General features: G+C 35.4%; 1 long non-coding RNA gene across 1 annotated transcript; it reads left to right on the top strand.

Moving 5' to 3' along the window:
• Positions 1 to 305: 305 nt before the first annotated feature.
• LOC136846485 (uncharacterized) lies at positions 306 to 7,195 on the top strand. The gene is made up of 4 exons (XR_010855410.1): positions 306 to 439; positions 2,535 to 3,906; positions 4,996 to 5,085; positions 5,713 to 7,195. It is a non-coding gene; the product is annotated as an uncharacterized lncRNA (long non-coding RNA).
• Positions 7,196 to 13,583: the final 6,388 nt, after the last annotated feature.

Below are 13,583 nucleotides of genomic sequence, written 5' to 3' on the forward strand. Positions count from 1 at the left end.
TTTTCCTTCCATTGGTATGTGCATACGGTATTAGTTGGTTGCCAGTTGAATGTTACCAATTGAATGTGATAAGAAAACGTCTTAACATAGATGTGTACTGTATAGAGACTGTAAATGAAGAGTAAGTTTTACAATATATGGTTTGAAAATACAAGAAAGGAATATTTGTGTACAGTGAGAATTTTTTCAATTGAAACCACATCTTTCATCAAGATGCAATAAATATATGGTAGGTCAGCAGAGATTTAACTTTACTAATATTGCAAGCAAACTGAACGAGTCTGGGAGCCGTTACATACCTTTATGCCTACAGAACTACTGCTAATAAAAGCCTGTAGTGTAAAATGTTTTAAAACAAGGCCGACGAAAATCCATCGCATACAGAAGCAAGATTTTTTAATAAAAGAAGAGACGGATGTCAGAAATTCATACAGAAAAGGTAGTGTTGTCATAAGTATGTTATTACTAATAAGTTTGAAGCTTCAATACATACAAAGTAGTGTGCCCGCGATTTTGGAGAGCCTATCGTTGAAACAAAAACTATTGGTCCTGTATCCTACTGTAGCTTAGCCACAAATCATTGTCATCGGGTAATATCACGATAAATTAATTTCTTGTCAAACAACTGAACCATTAGACTGTATGTGTGATTGTTTATCATGTGTTTCATAACATTTTTGGGGTAGATTGTTGGGCAAGGGGCCACGAATTACTGTGGGGGAGGAGGTCCAGATTGGGGCAAATTCTTCCTAGGCCTATGTTAGATTAGGTGAAGTCTAGCCTAAGTCTTCTTAGATCATATTCCTTCAGAAATACTTACTAGCTTATGCCTACAGTAGCCCTGACCCCATCCTCTGCATTTGCTCACGTTTTTAATCATTGGTGGAGCAAACCACTTTTTTGTATTTCCATTCCATAGGCAAGGCTATATCAAACAGTACAGTAGGAACCCTTAGTTTTTTTGGCAGGCAGAAGCCAAAATTAAGTGAATTGCATGAGTCTAATGGGAATGGTAACATATGGAAAGGTAAAATAGCATAGGAGGAATTCCCGAAATAGGCTAGATGGTCCAAATCAGTAGCAATGACAAGGGGTGTATATTTTACAAGTTGCCCTTGATAATCCTGTTGACATCCTTTTTTTTGTGAGTTTGATCTTGGCTGCATCTAAAATGTTGAATAGTTTGCCTTGTGCAGTTGTGGAATCTTTTGATCCCAAATATTGGCTTTAAGCAAGGAACAAATTCATTCCTGCTGTTTGCTGATGCCTCCTTAATACCAGGTGTATCGGTTTTATTTTTTCTATTCCCTCATATTTACTTATTTATCACCTTCTATAAGTTTCCTCCCCCTGATGGTTTCCAGCTGAAGAGTTAAAGAAAGAAATATTGACAGTGACAGGGTTTATTGGTAAACCAGCAAAATATTGATTTCTTAGTAGGTTTTGATGTAATTCAGTCAAATTTTTTTCTTCATTTTAGTTTAAATCTGTCGATAAGCCCACAACGCAAGAATTCCTTCCCCATATTTAGACATAATAGGGCCCCCCTATGGAAAAGCAGGCTTTTTGGATGGGGGAAATAGGCTTATGAAAATGAATGAAGAGCAGTTCTGGTTGCACCCCCCCCCTCTCCTCCCCAACCTGTCACTTTGGGTCTACAATCCCACCTGCCTAACCTAACCCTAAAGATATGGTTTTTCAGGGGATTGCTTTAAAGTACAGGTGGAATTTGAGAGCAGGATTCAACTTGACTTGTCAGCAGAATTATAAACATTGTCATCTGATAGTTGCAAGTGGCCAGGAAACTGACAGCCTTTGCAATGCTCACTCATTCATATGCTTATCACCCTAAGCTTATTAACACCTTACTAACCTTCTATGAGATATCTTGATATAGGCCTAGTACTTGTTCCCAGATGAGATCTTAAATATGCAAAGGTTTAAGGAGCCAGAGTTAGTTAGACTTGGCAGGCTAACTGGCATTTATTTGTGAGATTATTGCCGCTTAATGTTAGGCTAAATTAGGCAGATTTGCTAAAGCAGACCTAGCAGCCAAAGTTAGGCCCTGCTATTGAACTAGGCTAATTGGCTAAGCTAGCTTAGCAGCGGGTTATGCACAGTAGCCCTAGTAGTGCTAGATACCAAGTCTGTAAGTCTAGTTGCCAGTGAACTAGGGTAAGTTCCCTCAATTATTAACAGTCTTCCTGTTTTGTGGTTTTTATTTTTGTTATTTAGTGTAAATTATCTGTTCAAAATTATGGTAATTAGCAATGGCTGAGTGGTTACAAGACAAGTTCGGCTACCTTGTAATACAGATACTGTTATTCCTTCCTAGTGAAGAAATTCATAGCTTTGTTCATATTGAGGGAACCATTTCATATGTACTGTATTGAGGTTTGTAATGAGAAAATACAATGTTTTGCTTTCCTACTTTTTTTTATTTTGAGTATGTCTTGCCCAAGTATTAAATATTATTACTCACAGAAAATTCTTGAAGCTTTTTATTTTATTATTTTATTTTTCTCTTTTTTCAGGTCTTTGAAAATAAATCAAGAATGAGAAACGTGCCAGGGTTGATTTCTTCAAGGGAGTATAAAGCTGGAGATGGTAACTGGAGCCTCTTTCACAATGTGATTGAAACCTTTTTGCAATTTATGCTTAACTTTTACTGGCATAGACACTCTTGTAAACAAAATAGCCTGCATGAAACAGGTGACTGGGTGTTATTTAAAGATAAAAATGAATTCCGCAGAATAGAACAACAACAAAAAAAAGACAGATACAGGAAGTCATAGCTAAGGGACATACTGTATAGTTAAATATGACAGGTATAAATAAAGCAAATAGAAACAGTTCCGTACAGTGGTAAATATGAGTGGAGAAAAATCCATTAAAATTAGTCCCATTAAAGCCTCTCATAAAATTATAAGCACCAATATCCACAGCACTGCCAGCGAGAGTGTCAGAGTTTTACAACCGACATCTATTGGCCAGTATGACTGTGACAGTGCAGAGAGATGTTGATGCCTATAACCTGAATGCACAAGAAAAGGCTGTGAAAACTAATACTGTAGTGGAAACTCTCAGTTGCAATAGTCATGGGAGATTGCAGAGAGGATATCTTTTTATATTGCTTTTGATCGTAAGTTACCATCGTTGAGAAAAAGGCAACAGATTCCTTGAATAATTCTGCTGAGAGGGTAACAAGTCTAAGATGCTGCCGATATTCAGGCAGGAGAATAGTATTCCAGCAAAGATGAAATAAGCATCTTATGCATGATATTCAGTATTTCCTTAGGGCCGTTAAAAAGAAATAAACTTGGGAGTTGAAATTAGCACCCAAGCATTATCAGATGTTGAGAATAATTATCTATTATATTAAATATGCACTTAAGTTTGCAGTGGTATACAATAAATGACTGGACATGTAGTTTGTTGGAATTACTGCAGTTCATCTTATACGTTTGTTGGAATTACTGCAGTTCATCTTATACTGTACACTGCTGATTGCACAATTTCATGATCCACTGGAGATCTCTGTTTAGTCTTCTGTTCATGTTGCATAGGATGGATTAAATAACCACATCAAGAGTGCTTCATGAGTAGACTGCTCCATCTTATTTTCAAGATCAGAGATCATGTTCCTATTAAGAAGCTGTTAAACAAGGCAAGAAATCCTGTTTTTATTGAATCGAAAATACTTTACTGCACTTAGTGCTATGTAATGGAGACTGCCATAACGAGTAAGCAAGATCCACACCTGAGAGAGGCTCTCTCTGTAGAAGCAAAATTCAGGTTATACTGTAATTTGGCTAAAAGAAATTATTTTGCAGATCTACAGTACTATACTCTAGACCTAGTTCCAGAGACATTTGAAGCAGTGCATTCAAAGAATGGTATCAGAAGGTGAGTGGTGTTCAACAGGGTCATGCTACAGATAGAACTGTAGTCCTCTTCTGTTTAATGGCTTTAAAAACCTCTTGTAATTTTTTGTCGTTCATAAAGCACTATTTGCTATTTTGACAATCATTTTAAGCTGTACATCTTATATTTATTTTTTGTAGAATATTTCCAGTAGTTTTGTCGTCATTCATTATTTTTTACCTGACAATAGATTTTCAATCACTCATATTCATTTAAATTTGCAGACCAACAGTACACTTTGAGGATAGTCAGATATATACTTAAGACCTTGTTCCTGACATCTGCAAAGCAGTTTATGGCTCATGAAGAGGTGAATATCTGATAGTGAATACAGTACTGTAGTGTACTGTACACTTCATGTATTCTTGCTCATAGCAAAGCTACAGTATTAGGCTCTCTTTAGAGTATACAGCTAGTTGTTCTCACTTTCATCTTATTTCCAAATGTCTTGGAACTTTTTGGCTCATAAAGCTATTTTTTCCCCTCATAATTTTATTTAATCTTTTTTTTAACAGCTTTTCATTTTAATTTAAATGCTTTCTATTATTTTTTATTTAGCAGGTCGCAGACAATTCTTCTTTTAGTTTTACAGTATCCACCACTTTTATTTCTACTCTTACGAAAAAGAGAAACCTGAGATGGTGCTGCATGATATGAAACTTCAACATCATTTTCATGGTTAACTTCACAATGAAATGTTCCATGGCGATATAACTAGGACATGAAAAGGAAGCCCCTCATCTCTGTAATGTCAAGAGATAGACATGTAAGAGGAGAAATAAAAATGGTGGATACTGTAAAACTAAAAGAATTGTCTGCGACCTGCTAAATAAAAAATAATAGAAAGCATTTAAATTAAAATGAAAAGCTGTAAAAAAAAGATTAAACAAAATTATGAGGAAAAAATAGCTTTATGAGCCAAAAAGTTCCAAGACATTTGGAAATAAGATGAAAATAAGAACAACTAGCTGTATACTCTGAAGAGAACCTAATACTGTAGCTTTGCTATAAGCAAGATTACATAAAGTGTACAGTACACTTTTTGCTTGATTGATACTATCCAATTTGCAGTTTGACTGGAAGCTGAACAGGAAAAAAATGATGATGGAAATATCTTGGCCTATGGAATGGATGCATGGCATTGGATTAATGAGTAAGCAGGTGAGATATAAAAATTTTAATGCTGTACTTTGATACTATGGTACTGTTGTGCCTACTATCCACCTTGTCCATTCATCTCATTCTCAAGATGTAGTATTCTTGGGTTGTGGTGGTCTAGGTTTTACTTGAATGATTAACTGATCTCTGCAATTTTTTTATAGAAAATTTACAAACTGTTCACTTTTCCCTTTGGGTGTTTTGTCAACTTACAGTGGCCCTTGAGAATTTTTTGACACTTGGTTTCTGACCTATTTTGTTCTCCAGTGTTACTTTGCATCCATTGGACCTTTGCAAAGATTAGGGCATTCAGCTTCTTAACATCCCTCGTAAGTTGTATTTTGAGATGTATATATTCAGTGGTTTGCATAAACATATATTTCGGACAAATGTATTAAACATACTACAGTAATTGCCCACCTTCTTATGTCAGTTCTAATATGTGCAAAACAATGAGGAGGATAGTTTCTATCTGCTGATGGCTTGTGGATGAGCATGTGCAAACATTTGCTCTTAGCTACTCTACATTTTTTAGATAATTATGAGAAATTTCCAAGAGTTTATACATACTATAACGATCTTTAAATCATTTCCAATGGCAATGATGAAAACCTTCCATTTCCTTTACAGATTGTTGTCTGCTATTTTGTTTGAAGACTTCTGACCCGAACATCAAATCTTCCAAAAGTGTGAATGGAAGAATAATTTTCAACTGAAATTCTATCATATAAATGTAGTCAAGTTTGGGCCTATGTAGAGGCCCTTTTTTTTGTTTATCTATAGTGTTTTAAATTTATCTTCTTTAAAAAGTATCAGTCTGCATTTTGTTAGGCTATGATCTTAAATTTTCCCCCTTTCATGAGGTGCTTTATTTCATAGTTGTCATTGTTAGAGTGTCTTGACCTCTTAAGTGGTAGGAATTAGATAAAAGTGTGGATAGTTTGAAATTAAAACAAGTAAGAGATTGGAAAGGTTAAGGATATCTCCAGTCATTCACATTATTGTGATTATATGAGCAGAAAGATGTTGAATGATGAATGGTTGCGTGAGAGAACAAAATACCAAATAAAACAATTGAGTTGGTGGGGATGAATGGATAATTGGACATAATGTACTAGAAATTTTTGGGAATTGTGGGTTTTATTTTTTTTTAATTTAAGTGTATTACACAGTGTGCAAGATTTGTTAAGTAAGCTTTGACAATATTTTGGAAGAGGTACAGTTTCAAGGATGGCTAATGATCTCATCATGGGTTCTGGGAAAAATGTTGTGTTCATTCTGAAGGTTATGGTAGTATGTCATTCATATTGATTAAGATTTATGCAAAGTTTCTTGTTTTGAGTTTATGTGAACAGATTTGCTTTATGATAATCAATTTGTGCATTGGCATTATCTTTAGATAGACATCTCCCTTTCCACTTGTTGAGTGTGCATCTGGGTCCCTAAGCACCTGTAGTGGTGGAACTAGTCATTCCATGTGTGTCTGATGTTATCAACACATCTGCAACTAATTTTCCATGATATGTGATGTCTTTGCTGATTTTCATTTAACTACCGTTATTTCATGTATTTAAGGTGATAGTTATTGTTAATCTCCATGATGTTATTGGTCAGCAATTAGGAGGTTCATTTTCTTTGTTTCTACTCTTGCACACTTAGACAGGTCTGTTAGTACCTTCTATCATCTTCCCCATGAACTCTAAGTAATATTTTTGAACAACCATTCCATTTGCAGTTTTGTTGGTATTTTTGGTCTAGGTATTTTTCTCCAGTGGTTAATGACTTATGTTTTATTTATATTTTCCTTTTTTTAGATTCGTTTCTCATATGGATCAGAAGATATATTTACTTGCAATGGGCTATAGTTGATGAAGAATAGTTTTTTTCAATTTTTGCCGAGATTAGAATTCTTGGCAACTGTGCTTTATTAGAATTTTTTGGTGGTTATTTAGATTAACTTGTGGAATACTCTTGTTTGATTTGAGTTAAGAGTTTTCTTGAGGATAATCACCATCTTAATTATTCCTAATTTTGATTTTTACAGCATACTAATTTTGTGCATTTGTGATGCACCATAATTAGGGCAGTTATTAAAAACAATTGCTGTTTCAAAGGCATTTTGCTTGTGGAGAGTCTCCTCTATTCTTCTTGTATTCTTCTCATCTGCTTGTAGATGGTATGTTTTGATGCGCACACAGGTTGTCATTGACATAGAGAGAATGATTGAAACAAAGGTGGGCAGTTATTTTTAGCAGGAAGGATGGATTGATGTCTTGGCGGGTCGTATTTTCATCAGTCTGTTTCTGCCTCAGGCATGCCCTCATTGTAAAGTCTACAGGTGCTCAGACCTTCTTGGCTGTGTTGGTCAAGGATGTTGGGGTGTTTCTGCTGGTGTATCCCTTACTGGTATATATTACTGACATGATGGTTCACTCAGTGTGGAGGTGTTTATATTTCATGCTTTTCTTGCCATGCTACTGCCTGCTGTTGTATGGGGATCTGGTGGTGTCTCTCTTTCCGCTTCAGTGGTGTCTGGCGCCGACTGATTTTTGCCGTTTCTCTCAATGATTGTCAGGTGAAATTCAGTTTCCTTAACGGTGCTTATGCTGGGCTTTTTGCCCATAATATGTAAGGCTTCAAGAAAGCACAGGCATTGGCAGTCTGGTACTGTCTGTAATTTGTACAGCCTTATTAACTTGTCCATTTCCGGTCTTCTCTGGTGTTCATTGTTATAGTGATTGAATATGGCACCTTGTAGATGACACAAGAGAGGTTCATGGTGTGGTAGTTTTCATCCCAATATATGAGTGGTGGCATCCATCCACCGGGCATGCAGACTCTTAGATAACTACTTTTTTCAAGTCTGTCTTAGAGACAGACTTGGTGCCGGTTTATTCCTCAGGATGAGGTGGCCTGTACTTGCTGTTAGGGGGTACAGATTGTATTGGCATGAGGCCCTCTGTAATGAGTTGAGATGTATGTGCTCATAAGTGCCTCAAGCCTCCTTGTTTCGACTTACATCTTCCCAGCAAAGTTACTGAACCTTTTAACCAGACTTCTCTGAAAAATAAAGCCTTTCAGACTATATTTCTGATGCCTCTCACTTCTGCCCATCATTTGAGTGAATTTCATGCTTTGTCAAGTCTAGTGACACACTCTGAGAACTGGCATAATAACAGCTTGTTCTGTACTCATGGACTTTCCAAGCACTCCAGTTTCCTGTTTACCAGGTTAAATAGGAAATGAAGAAGACCTTGTTGTGTGCTTAGTTAGAGCCATGAGATATTACCTTAAGGGGATTGGCCGCCTAAAAAACCCAATAATCTTTAAAAAATTTGATTTGCTGAAAACAATTCTATGGCTTCGTATAGGGTTCAAGAATGTGTCCACGAAATATTATAATAAAATTTGCCGTATTTCTCTAGTTATGGCCTAAAATGTAACAATAACTATATACCCATAAAACACCAGTAGCGCAAATGATTTAGTCTGGTATAGTTTTTGCGATATATATTACGAAAACTTCCTTTGAAATGAAATGTATAATGTCAGTAATATCCTACTCGGCACCTTTTTAGTTATTCTTAGCCATGACAACGCACATGTCATACCATGACGCCGACTGTGGCCGAGAGTTGCCTATAAACTTCCAAGCTAGAAGGACACGTTTTCATGCTCGCTAGCCTTGACTGAACTCTGTATTTTCTGCGGTGTTTTGTTTTTCACCGTGCCTAAAAGGTCCAAGAGTTCACTTCATGCTTTAGAATGCGGAAAAGCCAAGTGGAAAAGTCCAGGCGAGAAGTAGAAGAAAGAGTTCAAGAAATTAGTGCCATAGAGGGGAATGGAGCGACGGAGAGAGAGAGAGCTGTCGCCCATCAACGGCGCAGGCAGCGATCTCTGCTGACCAGAGACCAACCACATCCACCCTTAAATGCCTCTTTATTTGTTCGTCACTACCAAAGGGCAAAGATATTTTAGAAAAAGAAAGCAGTAGCTCGGAGGCTGATATTATAGACAATCCTGAAAATAAAATGATCATAGTAAGTGAAGCAAGACTTGATGAATTACTTGAATCACGAATCCCTAATTGTGAATGAAAAGTAATTCCCAGGATCCATTTGGCAAGGGATGGATTCGAGACACTAATAAAAAGTGTAGGCAACTATGATACCTAGAGTAATACCTTGCAGCAAGATCAGACAGGGGGTACCAGGAACCTAAAATTTTATAAGAATGTGTCTTAGGCACATAAATAATCAATTAATATTCTTATTTATAATCATTTTGCATTAATTAATACCCAAAATAAAAATTAAAACCACAGAATTAATTGTAACACAGTCTTTGAAGTCCCTTTTACTTTTTTTATGTAACTAAAACTTTGAAGGCCCATTTCTCAAAACATAAGTTTTTCACCTTCAAAATGTATCTCCTCCCTTAGTATTGGACCAATCTAAATGAAATTTCATATATAATATGAGGAAACATGGTAGATTAAAAAAAAGCCGGGGATTTTTAATATTTTGAGTTTCTGATTTTTGGCAATTTTTTTTCTGTAATTTTTCTGGGAAAATTTCAAAAAAAAAAATAAAAATTCATATCTCGAAAAATAATTGAAAAATCAAAAATCCCCGGCTTTATATCGAAGGTCCATATGTGTTTTATACGTGGTTCAAATCTCATCCCTTAAAACCAAAAAGCAAAGGAGGAGATGCATTTTGAAAATGGCCATTTTTGGCCGAAAAATGCTCTGGCGTCACAAAACCTAAGGTCACTGAACAAAAATTTTTTTCCCAGAAGTTCCACACAATATCCTTTAACAAACCCCCTATATATCAACAACCTGTCGTTAAAAAAGTCGGAAACCGGCCGATCCCCTTAAGAAGACTAAATCTTGTAGAAAAGGGAGTCTTACTTTCCTTGATCTACTGGCATAATTAAATGGAAACTGCAAAGAATGCAAGTTCGAAATTAATTTTAAAGGCTCATAGCAGCATGTCTTGTCTGTTGCATCATAAGGTTAGGTGTCATGAAATAAGGGCAGTGTTGTCCTCACCACCTTTCAAGAAAAACATGGACATTGATGTAATTTTAATCATGGTCTCTTATAGTGTCCTAAAATAGTTACATGCTAAATTTTATGAGTCCCTGAAAGGGGCTAAGCAGTGTTACATTCATCATCTTCACCCTTATAATAGATATATATATCTTTTGGATGCAGGTCTATGAGGTATTAGCTTCTGTGACTCGACTGGTAAAGTGTCACATCCTTTTTAGTCTAGCAGAAGTGTTAAAACCCACAACCTTGCCAACAAGACACTAGTCTGTTTCATGGCCCCTCATCTTTAGTTCTTGTGTGAAATGTCTTCGTCCTTGGTTATTTGATCCTGTATTATTCACCTTCACTCCAAGAGATGCATGTTTCACAATCCCAAGTCAGAGTCATTTTCTGTGCAGCAGCCTAATGAAAAAAAAAATAATGGCAAAGTATTGAAATAAATTGTTTTTTAAAAACACTGAATTTTTTTCTTATACAAAACGCTCAACTTAGTGGAAGTGCCCTACTCTCTTCCCCTCTTGATTGGTGGTTTTATAGACAATACAGAGATTGACTAGTTCCACCACCAGTGGTACTCATGGATCCGGAGGGGCTTATTTTTCTGTGGAATGTCAGAGAACTGCTTAGATGCAGAAATAGAATATTTTAAAAATGATGTTTTGAAATGAAAAAATTTACTTCTCAAGACATATTTACAATAACATGGGCATGCTTCTGTTATCATCACATTAATTAATGTAGAGATAGAAGAAGTGATCACTTAAAATTAATTATTGTATGATTCAGTGTTTGGTCTGTTGAGATTTTTTTTTACTGTAGTTTACAATACGTAGTACTTAACTGCATAGGTGGCACAATAAAGCCTTTATTGCAGAAGTGTGAGCTCTGCTTGATAATCAGGAAAATGGTTCTATTTTTGTCAGTTACATGAAGAATGTTATGATATAGGAGCATGGCTTTTCAGTAAAATGCTGTCTTCTTTAAGAAGTTATGTTGAAACTGTTAAGGTTGCAGATCAGTTTTTAGAGGTAATTAATTTCTGATTTTTGCTAGAAATATTTACAGGATGTTGAATATGACTGAAAACACCTGTTGTGTTACATTTAAGTTTAACTTAGGCAAGATGTATTTTGTCTAAGGTTAGCAGCTTATACAGTTCAGAATAATGAGCAAATGTAGGTTCATTTACCAAATTTATTAATGAGTTTTCAGAGACTGGTTAGTGTAAGGCTTCCATTGGTTACACTGATGTAAAGCAGGCTGCCATTGGTTACACTGATGTAAAACATCTGTAATTCTCTGTGGCTTGGCTCTGATGCAGATTTTTTTTCATATAATTTGCAGTAACAAAGCTCCCTTGCATTCTGTACTTTATGTTACTATGAGCTGTACCTGTTTTTTATAGCGTTATCAAAAAGGCTGAACATGTTTTAACTTTATGACGTAGTTATTTGAAGGAATTATCCACCAAGTTGCAAGTTTAATTGTTGGACATTATTCACTTAAAAAAGGAATCCTTTAGCAGGAAAGTGGGTCTATTGACATTACATTTAATTTTTTTTTATTAGTCATTTTCATTGAGTTTTTTTTATTTTTATCTCATTATCCCCTTTTTTTTAGATACAAGAAAACTTTAAACTTTGATGGGAAGATGTTCAGGCTCCTTGTTATTCAAAATATTTTGTAAATTAATATACATGGGTCTTTTAATGTTTTATTCCAGAATTTAATGATCAGCTTTTTATGATAGATGGTAACATGCACTTGTCTATGACTTTTAGCTCAGATTAAAATTTTGCAATTAGTAATGTAATATTTTTCGAGTATGCATTTCAGTTGCTGATCTACTTATTGTGCATTTCTTTAATTTTTAATCATCAGTTGATTGTTTAGTCAAGGAGGTCTAGATTTGCTTAGGATTTTTGTACTGTATACAATAAAACTGACTTAAAGTCTCAATACTGTAAATGAATTTTGCCACTGGCATGTATGTTTGTTAGGTCTTAAGGAGTCTGGAGTGTTGTACTGACTGTAATTTGATTATTGTTAAAGAGAACTTCTATAATGTTTAAAAAAAATAATTTTACCTTATGTAAAATCTCTTTTAACATAAACTTGGGCTTTTGTAACTTTGAGTGAGACTTTGTGATTTCGGAATGCCAGTTACCTTATTATTTAGTGCACCAGGTTATGTAATTTGTTCATAAGAGATAAGAAAATAATTGTTTTTTGTATTCATGACAGTGTATATTTAATGAAATGTAACATTAATAATGTGTAGTTACAGATTTTGTTGTAGTGAGGTAGTAATATTTTATTTATGTGCTGCATAACAAGCAAGCATTTTTGTTGCTATTTTCCGTTGTGTTAACATTCAAGAAAATACTGTTTATTAGTACTTTGGTGACCAAGCAAATCTGTCTTGTTTTTTGCAAGGACTATGCTCATGGCAGGTGGAATGGGACCGAGCATTTTGCTACAGAACACCTGAGCTGAGGGTCCTGCAAAATGATGGCCCTGTAGTGAAAGAAGCAAGTTGTTATTAGAAACTAATTAGTATAAGTTGTTTTTAAAAATGGACACTTTTGCAAAACCCTGTGCCGTTAGCATACTACATCTACAGTTAGTTTGATTACTAGTGTGTAAATGTAATACCTTTTATAAAATATCCAAGTTAACTTAAACCATTTTAGGTTTAGGTTGACTCTGACAACATATAGGGCTGCATTACGTTGAGGACTCAACAGCAACTAGCAAAAATAGGTTTTTCCTATGTCAAAACCTGTTTTATAAAGGTTCTTGAATTGAAGGTTAGACCAAAGTGATTGTATATGGTTGATGGGATAATATAACAGATCAGCAGATTTTCTCAGTGTTTAAATGTTGGTTGCTGGTATGGAATGCAAGACAGGAGTCAAGAGAAAAGCTTAGAGAGTTTGGTAATAGTCATCCCGATATATGAGTGGTGGCATCCTTCCACTGGTCATGTAAATAGTAGATGATACTACTCTTCAAGTACATTTCTGGTGCTGCTGGGTTGTTCTCGAGCAGTAGCTGGATAGTTTTCATATTCTTATAATAAATCATAGGATTAATCTTATCCTTTCTACAGTAGGGGAGACATTTTCATTATTATTTTTCTCAGGTGCCTTCTCATCCTTTTGGTATTTTTGATGCATAAAATTTCTATAATAAAGTTTTATGGCCCACTTTGGTCGCTACTGGTGTCCATTACATTTTCATGGTGCCAGTTTTTCATGGAAACCCAGGTTTGTCATTCGACCATGAGAGTTGGGAAATTATTATTTATAATTACTTGCATGGTTCTTCCAGTCTCCTCCATGGTTTCTTTCCATGCAAAACAGTGTGTAAGGGCACAATGAATGAAGGTATCCACTATGGGCTTTTTATACCTGTCTGGGCATTTGCTGGATCCATTTAG

Source organism: Macrobrachium rosenbergii, chromosome 15 (genome assembly GCF_040412425.1).
Source record: "Macrobrachium rosenbergii isolate ZJJX-2024 chromosome 15, ASM4041242v1, whole genome shotgun sequence".
Classification (NCBI taxonomy): Eukaryota; Metazoa; Arthropoda; class Malacostraca; order Decapoda; family Palaemonidae; genus Macrobrachium; species Macrobrachium rosenbergii.